This window comes from Pholcus phalangioides, unplaced genomic scaffold (genome assembly GCF_987345545.1).
Source record: "Pholcus phalangioides strain wild (caught in Gottingen) unplaced genomic scaffold, Ppha-v1.0 ptg000007l_1, whole genome shotgun sequence".
Taxonomy (NCBI): Eukaryota; Metazoa; Arthropoda; class Arachnida; order Araneae; family Pholcidae; genus Pholcus; species Pholcus phalangioides.
Window position 1 is genome coordinate 21,369,947 of NW_028301600.1, and position 10,941 is coordinate 21,380,887.

Consider the following 10,941-nt stretch of genomic DNA (forward strand, 5'->3'; position numbering starts at 1 on the left):
TAAATCATTAGCTCTAGGCATGGCCCCCATAAGGGGTGGGCTGGCAAGGCTCCAGCCCTGGACGATTTTCATTATTATCTTTTTTTCACGCTATAAATCTATCGTAAAGGGGCCCCGCAAAAGATTCAAGTCTAGGGGCCCTACTCCAGGATGTGGGGGCCATGGCTCTAGTATATGAAATAGTGCCCGAGTGGCATGGTGGTAAGATGCTCGTCTACCATCGTGAAGGTTGTTGTCAGGGTCCCGGGTTCAAACCCAAGGGAGGATATATGTAAGATATTTTCCCTAACAAACTTGAGGCAACCACCGATAGACAGCACCTTCACTTCCAATCCATTTCACTAATGGCAGTAAATTTCAATATAGCGATATGGCCAGAGTTGATGTTTGGTGAAGTAGTAGTATATGAAATAAGTACCCGAGTGGTATACAGACACACAGTGATAAGATGCACGTCTTCTACCATGAAGGTTGGCATCAAGCTTGTAAGTTCAATCCTGGGGAAGAACATAGATAGAATGATAGATACAGGGTGATCAAAAGTCAAATATAACCCATTACACAAAAATTAATTTCTCAAATTCTACTGATTGTAAATAAAAAGTTTTTTCATAGACAGCAACCCTATACTGTTCAAGATGGAAAGACCTTTTTTTTCAAATTTCCCATGCTCACCAACACTCTCAGTGGCTCTTTATTTGTTGTATGACCAAAATATTTTTTTGTCAGAAGCAAAGAATTTTTATGATTAAACAATATTTTTCAACTCATTCTTTTGAATCTGTTATTAAAGCGATCAAAAATTAATTCCCAAATGTTTCAGTGCCCAATAAGGGCGCAGAATGTGCACCAATCTTCCGATTTGTGTCCCATTTTCTAGAAACTGGAGATGTTGAAGACCACAGGCGAAGTGGGCATCCGAGTGGGTACTGAGCCAACATGGAATATGTGAACTAAAGGACAAAATGTTGAAATGCTGTACTGTTCACAGAGCCCTAAAGAAATTAGAGTTTATCGACTGTCGTGTTCGGGTTGTTCCGGAGTTGAAAGCTCCAAATCAAATCAAACATCAGAATTTAGTGCATCAAAAATTTGCACGTCAAGCATGAAATGCCTCTGGCTGCATTCGATCAAAATCACAGTGTATGATACTCAATTTAACGCCGTAAGAAAGGGTGGGCTCATTTGTTTTTAAAGAAATGGTGGATGGAGAAACTGTATAAGGATATTATCTTGTATTTCATTGCAATGTTGGATGAAATGAACGTCTTTGCTTTTTGCAACAGAATGGAGCAACCTGATATACGTCTAGATGAGACAATGGATTACTCCACACACTTTTCAAAGATCACCTTATTTCAAAAGGAGTGTGGCCACCAAGATCACTGGACCTGCCACCCCCAATTTTTTTCTTGTGGAAACACCTGAAGACATTCCACAAGGATAATCCCCATTTCACTGATTAACTAAAAAAACATTCAATCAAAGATTGAAAAGGTGAGTGCTCTGAGAAAAGTAGCCAGAAACCTGGCAAAAAGAATGCAAGCCTTGCATTCATGTGAAAGACTCACAATTTAAATACATGTTGTAACATTTTGCAACAAACTGTGTTTTTGTATTCACAACTGTTGTCATTCGAACTATATACCGTATATACTCATGTATAAGCCGACCCCCCCCCCCTTTCAGGACCACCAAAACCGAAATAAATTGAAAACCTGTGTATAAGCCGACCCGCAAAAGCGGCCGACAAGAAAAATGAATAGCTTACGCAAATTTACAATAGAAAATGATTCAAACTTTTTAAGCCTTTTCTTCTGAGTCTCCAAACTCATCATAATCCATCAGATCATCATAGGGTGCAGTATCTTCGTTTTTATCCTCATCTGGGCTGTCATCACCATTGTCACTTTCAGAGAGGATATCATCTTCAGTTCCGTCCATCGCATTGCTGATGCAACACTTTTTAAGGGATCTTCGGAAACAGAATTCCATGCTTCATGTACCCATTGGCACACTAGGCCAATGTCAGGTTTCTTCAAGGCACCACTTTTTGTAGTTTCTTTATCATCGGAACTCATCCACATTTGATCCACAAATGCCTCAAATAGTCTTTGAAAGGCTTGTTAATGCTCACATCTAAAGGCTGTAAAATCGACGTTAGCCCTCCTGGTATTAAAGCCATTGATGTTTTCGATTTCTTTGCCTCGGCTTTGACATTATCAGTTCTGTGGGGTTTGAACATATCCCATACCAATAATGCCGGTTTCTCGAACAATGCTCCGGGCCTTTTGTTCCATATTTCCTGGATCCATTGTAGAATGCCCTTTTCATCCATCCAGCCCTTTTCCTGGGCTTTCACGATCATTCTTGGTGGGAACTTCATGTTCGGAGGAATTTTCTTCCTTTTGAAAATCACAACTGGTGGCAATTTCTTTCCATCGGCCATGCACGATAGCACGACCGTAAATAGTGTTTTTTCGTGCCCAGTTGTTCTAACGAAGAAAGTTTTTTTCCCCCGAGTTCATCAACAGTTCTATTGCTTGGAAAATCAAAAGTAACCGGGGTTTCGTCCATATTACCGATTTGTGACAGTTCAAATCCATGTCTTTTTCGCAGTTATAATTATGAACTTCTGGAAAGATTCAATTCTGCTTTCCAATTCTTCTGGGAGTTTTTGTGCGATCTTTGTTTGCTGGCGTAAGCACAGGTCGAAACGGTTCATGAAACGAGTACACCAACCTGAGGATGCATAGAACTTTTCTGGATTTGTCCCTTTGAATTTAACACTCTCAGCTTGTTAACCTGTCAGCTTGTTTCGATGCTTTCAGACGAATGGCTGTCCTTGTCACGATTGTACCTTTCAGTCTGAGGTGTAGCACCCATTCATTCAATTCCTTCTCAAAGAGAGTTCAGGGAACACCAATACTTTTCCTCAAAGAGCCTTTTTTGTCTTCCGCATGGCTGAAATTTTCTCTTTCATTTTCCGCCATTCTCTCTCGTTTCTCATTGACGTTATATGTCTGAGCTGCAGCACAGTTATTGTTTTCTTCGGCAAATTTGATAACTTTCAGTTTGAAAGACGCTTCATATGCAAATCTTTTAGCTTTCTCCATTTTTTATCGTTGATACTTACTAATACAACACTAGATCAATGATTTTTCTGTGGGTGATCACGACTTGTACTGCCCGGGAAAAAAATTACCACGTGGATTTAACCTGAAAAGTACTAACACTACTAACACAACCGCCATCTATCTATAGCTACAAAAATCACTCTGATGATTTGCAACGCCAGCTATCACTACTAATTATTAGCGCCATCTATAGTTACAAAAATGACTATTGATTGCGGGGGTCGATATTTTCTCATCAAAAACTGACCCGAGTATAAGCCAACCCCCCCCCCCACACACACACACACACACACAACACACTTCAGGAACGAATTTTCCCACAATAAAACTTGGCTTATATACGAGTATATACTGTAGTTTTTTTTTATTTATTTCTTGATGGAATTTGAAAAATAAAATATTTTAGAATGGGTTACATCACTTTTGGATCACCCTGTAGCAGGGTTGGCAGGTTTTTGACGGTTTAAACTGTCATGTCAAAAACCTCAAATATTGCTTTTCAAAATAAAAATTCCCATTGGAAATACACACGTTAATTGCATGTAATGTTTAAAGTGACTATGTTATACAAAGAATGAATATTTAATATGATTCTAAAATAATTTTCTACTACTCTAAAATATATATATATATATATATATATATCCCTTACAAAATATGCAATTTGAATAAAGCATAGCATAAACACTGAAGGGGAAACTATGGAATGATTTGACATTCTCTGATTCTACCAAAATTTCTTCAACTGCTTATATATGTGCTTTGATATAAACCATCTGCTGTACTCTTTTTACAACAGATAAGTGTGTAAAAAGGTTTATTACATCATATATGTAATGTTGATTTCTGTTATTATTAAATTATCTAGATAATCACTGAGATACTCTTATTGTGCATAACATTGAAATATATCTAGAGATCAAAATACTAAATTGTAGAACTAAAATGTCATTTAATTTGGCAATGCTAGCTTGTACATGAAGCTTAAGAAACTACTGTAACTTATTCTTAGTCAAACTTAATATAAATACAACGCCACAACAGGCAAAATGCCCAACGAGGTGGCTGATAAAAAGATGCCCATAAAAATATGGATGTCATATGTTTCAAAAATACAGCAACCCAATTAAAAATGCAATTAACACAAATTATAAACAATATATACACATGATAAAATATTATACAATGCCCATAAAGAATACTTATGGTTGTCTTATTCTAAGAATGGATAGCTTCTCGATTTACCCCAACATGTTTATCGTATTTCTTTTTAAACGTGTCAATTGTGTTACAATTTACTACCTCCAGGGGTAAGCTATTCCATTTATTAACAACCCTATTAGAGAAAAATTCCCTGCGACACCATAACCTTGCATTGTCCCTCACCAATCGATACTGGTGTCCCCTTGTAAAAGCAGTCGATTGGCGGTGTACTAAAAGTTCATGGTCCATCCTATCCATCCCATTGAAAATTTTGAACACTTTGATCATATCTCCTCGATACCTGCGTTCATCCAATGTAAACATATTCAAAAAATGAAGTCTCTCTTCATAACTCAAGCCCTGTGTGCCAATAAGGACACGCGTAGCTCTTCTCTGCACCCCTTCAACCAAGTGTATGTCCCTCTGTAGGTATGGTCTCCAAAACCTTACAGCATACTCCAGTCCAGGACAAACTAAGCCTCGAAAAAGCGGAAGAATGACTTTAGGAGAACGCGAAGAGACCTTTTTGAAAATGAGACCAAGCATTCTATTCGCTTTTTTGACAACCGCTGAATAATGTTAAGTTATTCTTACTTCTGCACTATGATATGGTTGGTATATTTTCTAGCATTTATAATGCAATGGTTTTCCAATTGAAGTTGTATTTCAATTTAAATGTGCAAAAAAAATGCTTTGGGTATCAAGTCCTGTCGGCTCTGCTTTGGTTGAAAATACTCTTCAAAACTCTGTGAATTTATACACCCTGAGCTCTAAGAAATTTTTAGATGGAAATAAATAAGTTTAATTAGTGTATTAACAGATTCTGTGAGAGAATTTTTACATGGAATAAAATTTTGGGCAGATCAGAAAATTTGAAATATCAAAATAGATTCAAATAGACAAAATCAGTAATTATAATTCCGAATATAAAACCCTATAATCTACATAAAAGTGTTTTTTTATTTAGCATATTAGGTTAAAAAAACTATTTGACAACATTGACAATAAGTTTTTTACTGTTTTAATACTGATTTATAGTTTCTGAAGTCTTAAACCTAACTCTGTGATGCCTCTATCATACATATTTTGAATAAGCAGCTCTATTCCTCTTAGCAAATTGAACACGGGTAATCAGTAGCTTAGATAAAATGAACCACAAAATTATATTTTATATGTTCTAGACTCATTTTGAAAAATTCTAAATTGCAAATTATAATTTTTGTTTTAATTATTGTAATAAATTAGTGTTTAAAAATAAAACCTTATAAACTGAAGAGCCAAAAAAACTGGTACAGGCATGCGCATGCAAATAAAGAGATATGGAACCAATCAGAGTACGGCGCTGCGGTCGGCAACGCCTATATAACACAACAAGTGTCTGACATAGTTGTTAGATCGGTTACTGCTGCTACAATGGCAGGTTATCGAGATTAAAGTGAGTTTGAACGTGGTGTTATAGTCGGCGCACGAGAGAGAAGCGACATAGCATCTCCGAGGTAGCGATGAAATTTGGATTTTCACGTACAACCATTTCATGAGTGTACCGTGAATATCAGGAATCTGGTAAAAAACTAAATCTACGACATCGCTGCGGCCGGAAAAAGATCATGCAAGAACGGGACCAAGGACGGCTGACGAGAATCATTAAACGTGACAGACGTGCAACCCTTCCGCAAATTGCTGCAGATTTCAATGCTGGGCCATCAAGTGTCCGCGTGCGAACCATTCAACGAAACATCATCGATATGTGCTTTCGGAGCCGAAGGCCCACTCGCGTTGATGACTACACGACACAAAGCTTTACGCCTCCCCTGAGCCCGACAACACCGACATTGGGCTGTTGAGGACTGGAAACACATTGCCTGGTCTGACGAGTCTCGGTTCCAATTGCTTCAAGCTGATGGACGTGTACGGGTATGGAGACACCCTCATAAATCCATGGATCCTACATGTCAACAGGGGACTGTTCAAGCTGGTGGAGGCTCTGTGATGGTATGGGGCATGTGCAGTTGGCGTGATATGGGACCCCTGATACGTCTAGATACGACTCTGACAGGTGACAGGTACGTAAGCATCCTGTCTGATCACCTGCACCCATTCATGTCCATTGTGCATTCCGACGGACTTGGACAATTTCAGCAGGACAATGCGACACCCCACACATCCAGAATTGCTACAAAGTGGCTCCAGGAACACTCTTCTGACTTTAGACACTTCCGCTGGCCACCTAAATTTCCAGACATGAGCATTATTGACCATATCTGGGATGCCTTGCAACGTGCTGTTCAGAAGATATCTCCACCCCCTCTTACTCCTACGGATTTATGGACAGCCCTGCAGGATTCATGGTGTCAATTACCTCCAGCACTACTTCAGACATTAGTCGAGTCCATGCCACGTCGTGTTGCGGCACTTCTGCTGGCCCTACACGATATTAGGCAGGTGTACCAGTTTTTTTGGCGCTTCAGTGTAATATACAAAAAAGTTTTTCATCATGTTATACACCTATTGTGTTCAAAACATTATCAAAAAATATTCATTTAGGTTTCTGACAGTTTTTAACAGTTTAAACCTGTTCTTGACAACAAAAATCCAACCCTACCCTGTAGTAAGAACACAGTGGTTTTAGGATGATTTGGGGTGCCAATTTTAAATCTGGTATTAGTTTTGTCAGATTGGCTCTATTTTCTAAGATGAAATGAAAATTAAAAATTTCAATGGTAATACCATAAGCAGCATACATATCCCATTGAAACTTTGCGTGTAAATAAATATAGTAAATCATTGGAAAAATATTTCAGTGATTTTAAGGTGATTTTGGGGAGCTGATTCCAAATCTGGCTTGTTCTTGCTGAATGGGCTTGTTTTTGAGATAATGCATACTCACGACGTGATTTGTATGCTGCCTATGGTAGCATTGAAATTGTCCCTTTATCTCATAAACTAGAGCCAATCTGACAAAACCAATGCCAGATTCGGAATCAACAGCCCCAATATACCCTAAATCAGTGTTTCCCAAAGTGGGCGATGGAATGGTCCAGGGGGGTGATAAAAGCTACAGGTTTAACATAGGATCCTATGGGTTCGCTTGAGTAGGAGGCGATGAGAGAGAAAAAATTCTGAAGAAGGACAATGGAACAAAAAGTTTGGAAAACTCTCTATGGCCTAAAACCATTAAAATTTCTTTAAAAACATGATTTTTTTTTTTTTTTTTTTTTTGAGCAGCGTTATTGGTGGGAGTGGATTTTCCTTTCCATTACATTTACTGCAATTACAATTCCCACAATCACACAATCGACACTTGTAAAATAAAAACTAAAGCTAATTATCATTAGCTTTTCATTTTATTCATCATTTTTTTTTTAGCAGCATCAAATCCTTACGAATTAGCTATTAAATACAAAATATGCAAATATGTGCTTAAAATTGCCAAAATATGTGTTTAAAAGTGCCAAAATATGCACTTAAAAAATGCCAAAATATGCATATAAAACCAAAAATATACAATAAAAAATCCTGAAAAATTTAAAAATTCAAGAATATGTACTAGAAATGAGAAAATACGCATTAAGAAAATCAACATGCAAAAAAAAAAAGATATGTTTTTAAAATGCATATTTTCTATATATTTTTTAGTACATATTAATTTCCAAAAAAATATCCCCCCCCCCACACACACATATGTAACCTATATTCTGTATATGCTATTAACTTCCACATATTGTTTTAGGCATTTTTAATTTCTAGTTCATTGTAGCTGCTCAGTTACAAAATACCATTAACAAAACAAATTTAACACTATTTCTGAAAAAAATTGAACACTTGTTTGACATATCTCTAGAAAAAACATTACAGTGGTTGATTCGGAAAAAACAGTATTTCAAACACAGAAATTAATTACTTTTTTAATGAGACAATAATTGTCTCCCCAGTATATTTCAAGCATCTCCATTAGTTCACTAAATCCCACCTCCGGATAAAAAACCAATGTTATGGAAAATATTATGAGCAATTTTTATTTGGGAAATTATAAAAAAAAAGTGATTGAGCTTAAATAAACCTTCAAAAATATGTGCTTATTCTGAAAACTCTTTGGTTTTATGAATTTATATGCAAATAAAGGTCTAAATATGCAAATTCATTTCCATATAATCTGGGCTCAATTCATAAGTTGCACCCAAATCTGTTGATTTACGTGTTAACTTTTTGAAATTTTATTCTGCATATTGTGTTTAAAACACATGGGCATGAGTGTACTTTAGCAAGTAAGACGTCCAAAAGCATGACTCTATTTCACGCTTGGCGACTTCTCTCTTGTCATGCTTTCAGTAATTTTTCTCACCAAGAAAAAAATCACCAACTAGAGATTATACTACAGCTATTCCCCTATGTATGATTGTATTGGGAATAGACAATTTTCAATTTCAGACTAATTCCCACCAGGGGCAGCTTGAATGTATCTGCCGCCCAGGTGCACAGGCTCATGTGCTGCTCCTACAGACAACTCTTGCAGGAAGCTTACAGCAGTGGTTCTCAACCTGGAGCCATATGGCCCCCTTGCGGTCCTGGGATATTCTAGGGAGGCCACGGGAGAAAATCAGAAGAAAAGTGATTCACGACAGGTGGTGAAGGGAGTCATAGAGAGCTGTGAAGAGAAAAAAGCTTTAAAAGTGAAACATGGTTGAAAAAAATATTACTACTTTCAGAATTCATCAGATACGTTCATAGAACCAGGGTCATCTTAACCCTTGGGTCTATGTGGGCATGACCCAGGTCTTCATGTCTATAATGGAGGGAGGGGGGCTGCACTATATGGGAATCTGGTAATATGATTTTCATCTGTTACTTCCAGCTAAGTATGGAGGGCCGCCAGAGCAACGGTTGATGTGTTGGGAGGGTCAATTTATCGTGCATGTTCGTTGGATCGTACCGTATTTTACACAGACTGTTTTTTAACATATAATTTGACTCCTGGGAGAGATGATAATCCGCTATTTTTGAGTCCGTGCCTAGCCAGGATTCCAGAGATTGATCTGATTTATTAAAATTTCAATCATAATAAAAAAATAGAAAGTAAAACACTGGCTTACAGGACTTTAGCCTAAGGGACCCTGGGATAAACCTGATTTTTCCTGAATTTTCTTTTCGAAGCCCCTTAAACGTTCACTGAGCAAAGTGTACATGCCCATCATAACCATACATTATACTTTTAAAAGTTACGTCTCGCTCATTGGTCTTGGATTATTTTATAATTCTCAATTTTGCCAGATAACTTGATCAACATTAAAGCTGTTATTCATAAACCCTTGTTAATCCTCTAAAGAGTAAGTAGTTTATTAAGAAATACTATGTATACTTCAAAGGTGTTTCTGTTGCTCTAGAGACCGGATAAGTGCGAAGTTGAATTTCTCCTTTTCCTGTACTTTGCAGTTCCGGACAAACTACTGAGTAGGGACACCAACATGCACTATGTTCCAGTTTCTGGAATAGCAGAAGCTCCCATAATATACACTCCATGTTAGCGAGCACATCCCCTCAACGAACACTTCTTTTGAATCATGTCAACAGGCTTCAAACCTATTAATGGCCACTCCCCAGTAGTGGACAAAATTTCTGCTCCCAAGGTTGTCTGTTATAGAGGGGTAGTACTGTATTACGGATCCAGACTCCGTCTGTTTAACCGTTTTCTCAACACTCGTGTCGTCAATGTGTGGCTAAAAAAAGCTTGATGGCTTGTGAATTTTTACAATTGGAAGTTTTTAAAATTTTGGTGTGTTAAACCCTACGCTGCTGCCCCTTGAAATTTGCCGTCCGGTTGTACCGCACCCTTGCTTAAGTCACCCCTGATTCCCACAGCCCATGTTTATAAACTTTCACATTTCAGATTTATTCCAGTAGCACATGTTTACAGCACCATAAAATAAAGAAACTGACAGAACAATACGCACCAGCTTTCGGCAGTATACATTCATACAGGTGGCCAGTATGTCTAGACATAACATCAATTCAAGCTGTCCAACGAAAAAATGAAATTACCATCTTCTACCTCTTTCAAGACATGTGCGTTACATGTTACGGGAGAAAACATGCGATGCGCTCTTCATCAGGTGCATCCTTTTATAAAATAAAACATAAATTTTTCATGATTATCATGACCAATGCATAGCATATACATTTTTGTATCACAATTCGAAACTGTTACCCCAAACAAACACAGTAGCCGAGCACCTGGCTATTCCCGCGGTTACGACAACTCCAGGGCCTCTTCATCCTACATAAACTTTCAAGGGTACCGTCCCGTATTTATAAAAAATTAGCGTGACCATCTAATTCATATCTTTATACCTTACGTCAGAGGTCTTCAACCTTTTTCTACTCGCGAGCAGTGCCTGTACTTATCATCAAAAGAACAGCAACGTTAAGGCAAATTTGACTTACGAATGCATGGAATCAGGATTGATTTTAATTCTTGAATGCAATTTGTACAAGGTGTTTGATAGGAACGTTGACCAAGTGCTGTCGAGCACGAAATCGGACGCGAGCATCGAGCACTCTGGATGCTTCAAAGACCACCGTGGAGCTCGCGGGAAACGAGTTGAAG

General features: G+C 37.8%; 1 protein-coding gene across 2 annotated transcripts in view; it reads right to left on the minus strand.

Annotated features, from left to right (window-relative positions):
- The window catches only part of LOC149085057 (uncharacterized), a 76,704-nt gene extending 66,129 nt beyond the window's left edge, over positions 1-10,575 (minus strand). Inside the window, exon 1 of one of the 2 annotated variants that reach the window (XM_089232838.1) lies at positions 10,289-10,575. The gene's annotated coding sequence lies outside the window, so the exon portion shown is untranslated. The remainder of the gene's footprint in view (positions 1-10,288) is intronic. The other variant, XM_089232839.1, reaches the window with a different exon arrangement.
- Positions 10,576-10,941: the final 366 nt, after the last annotated feature.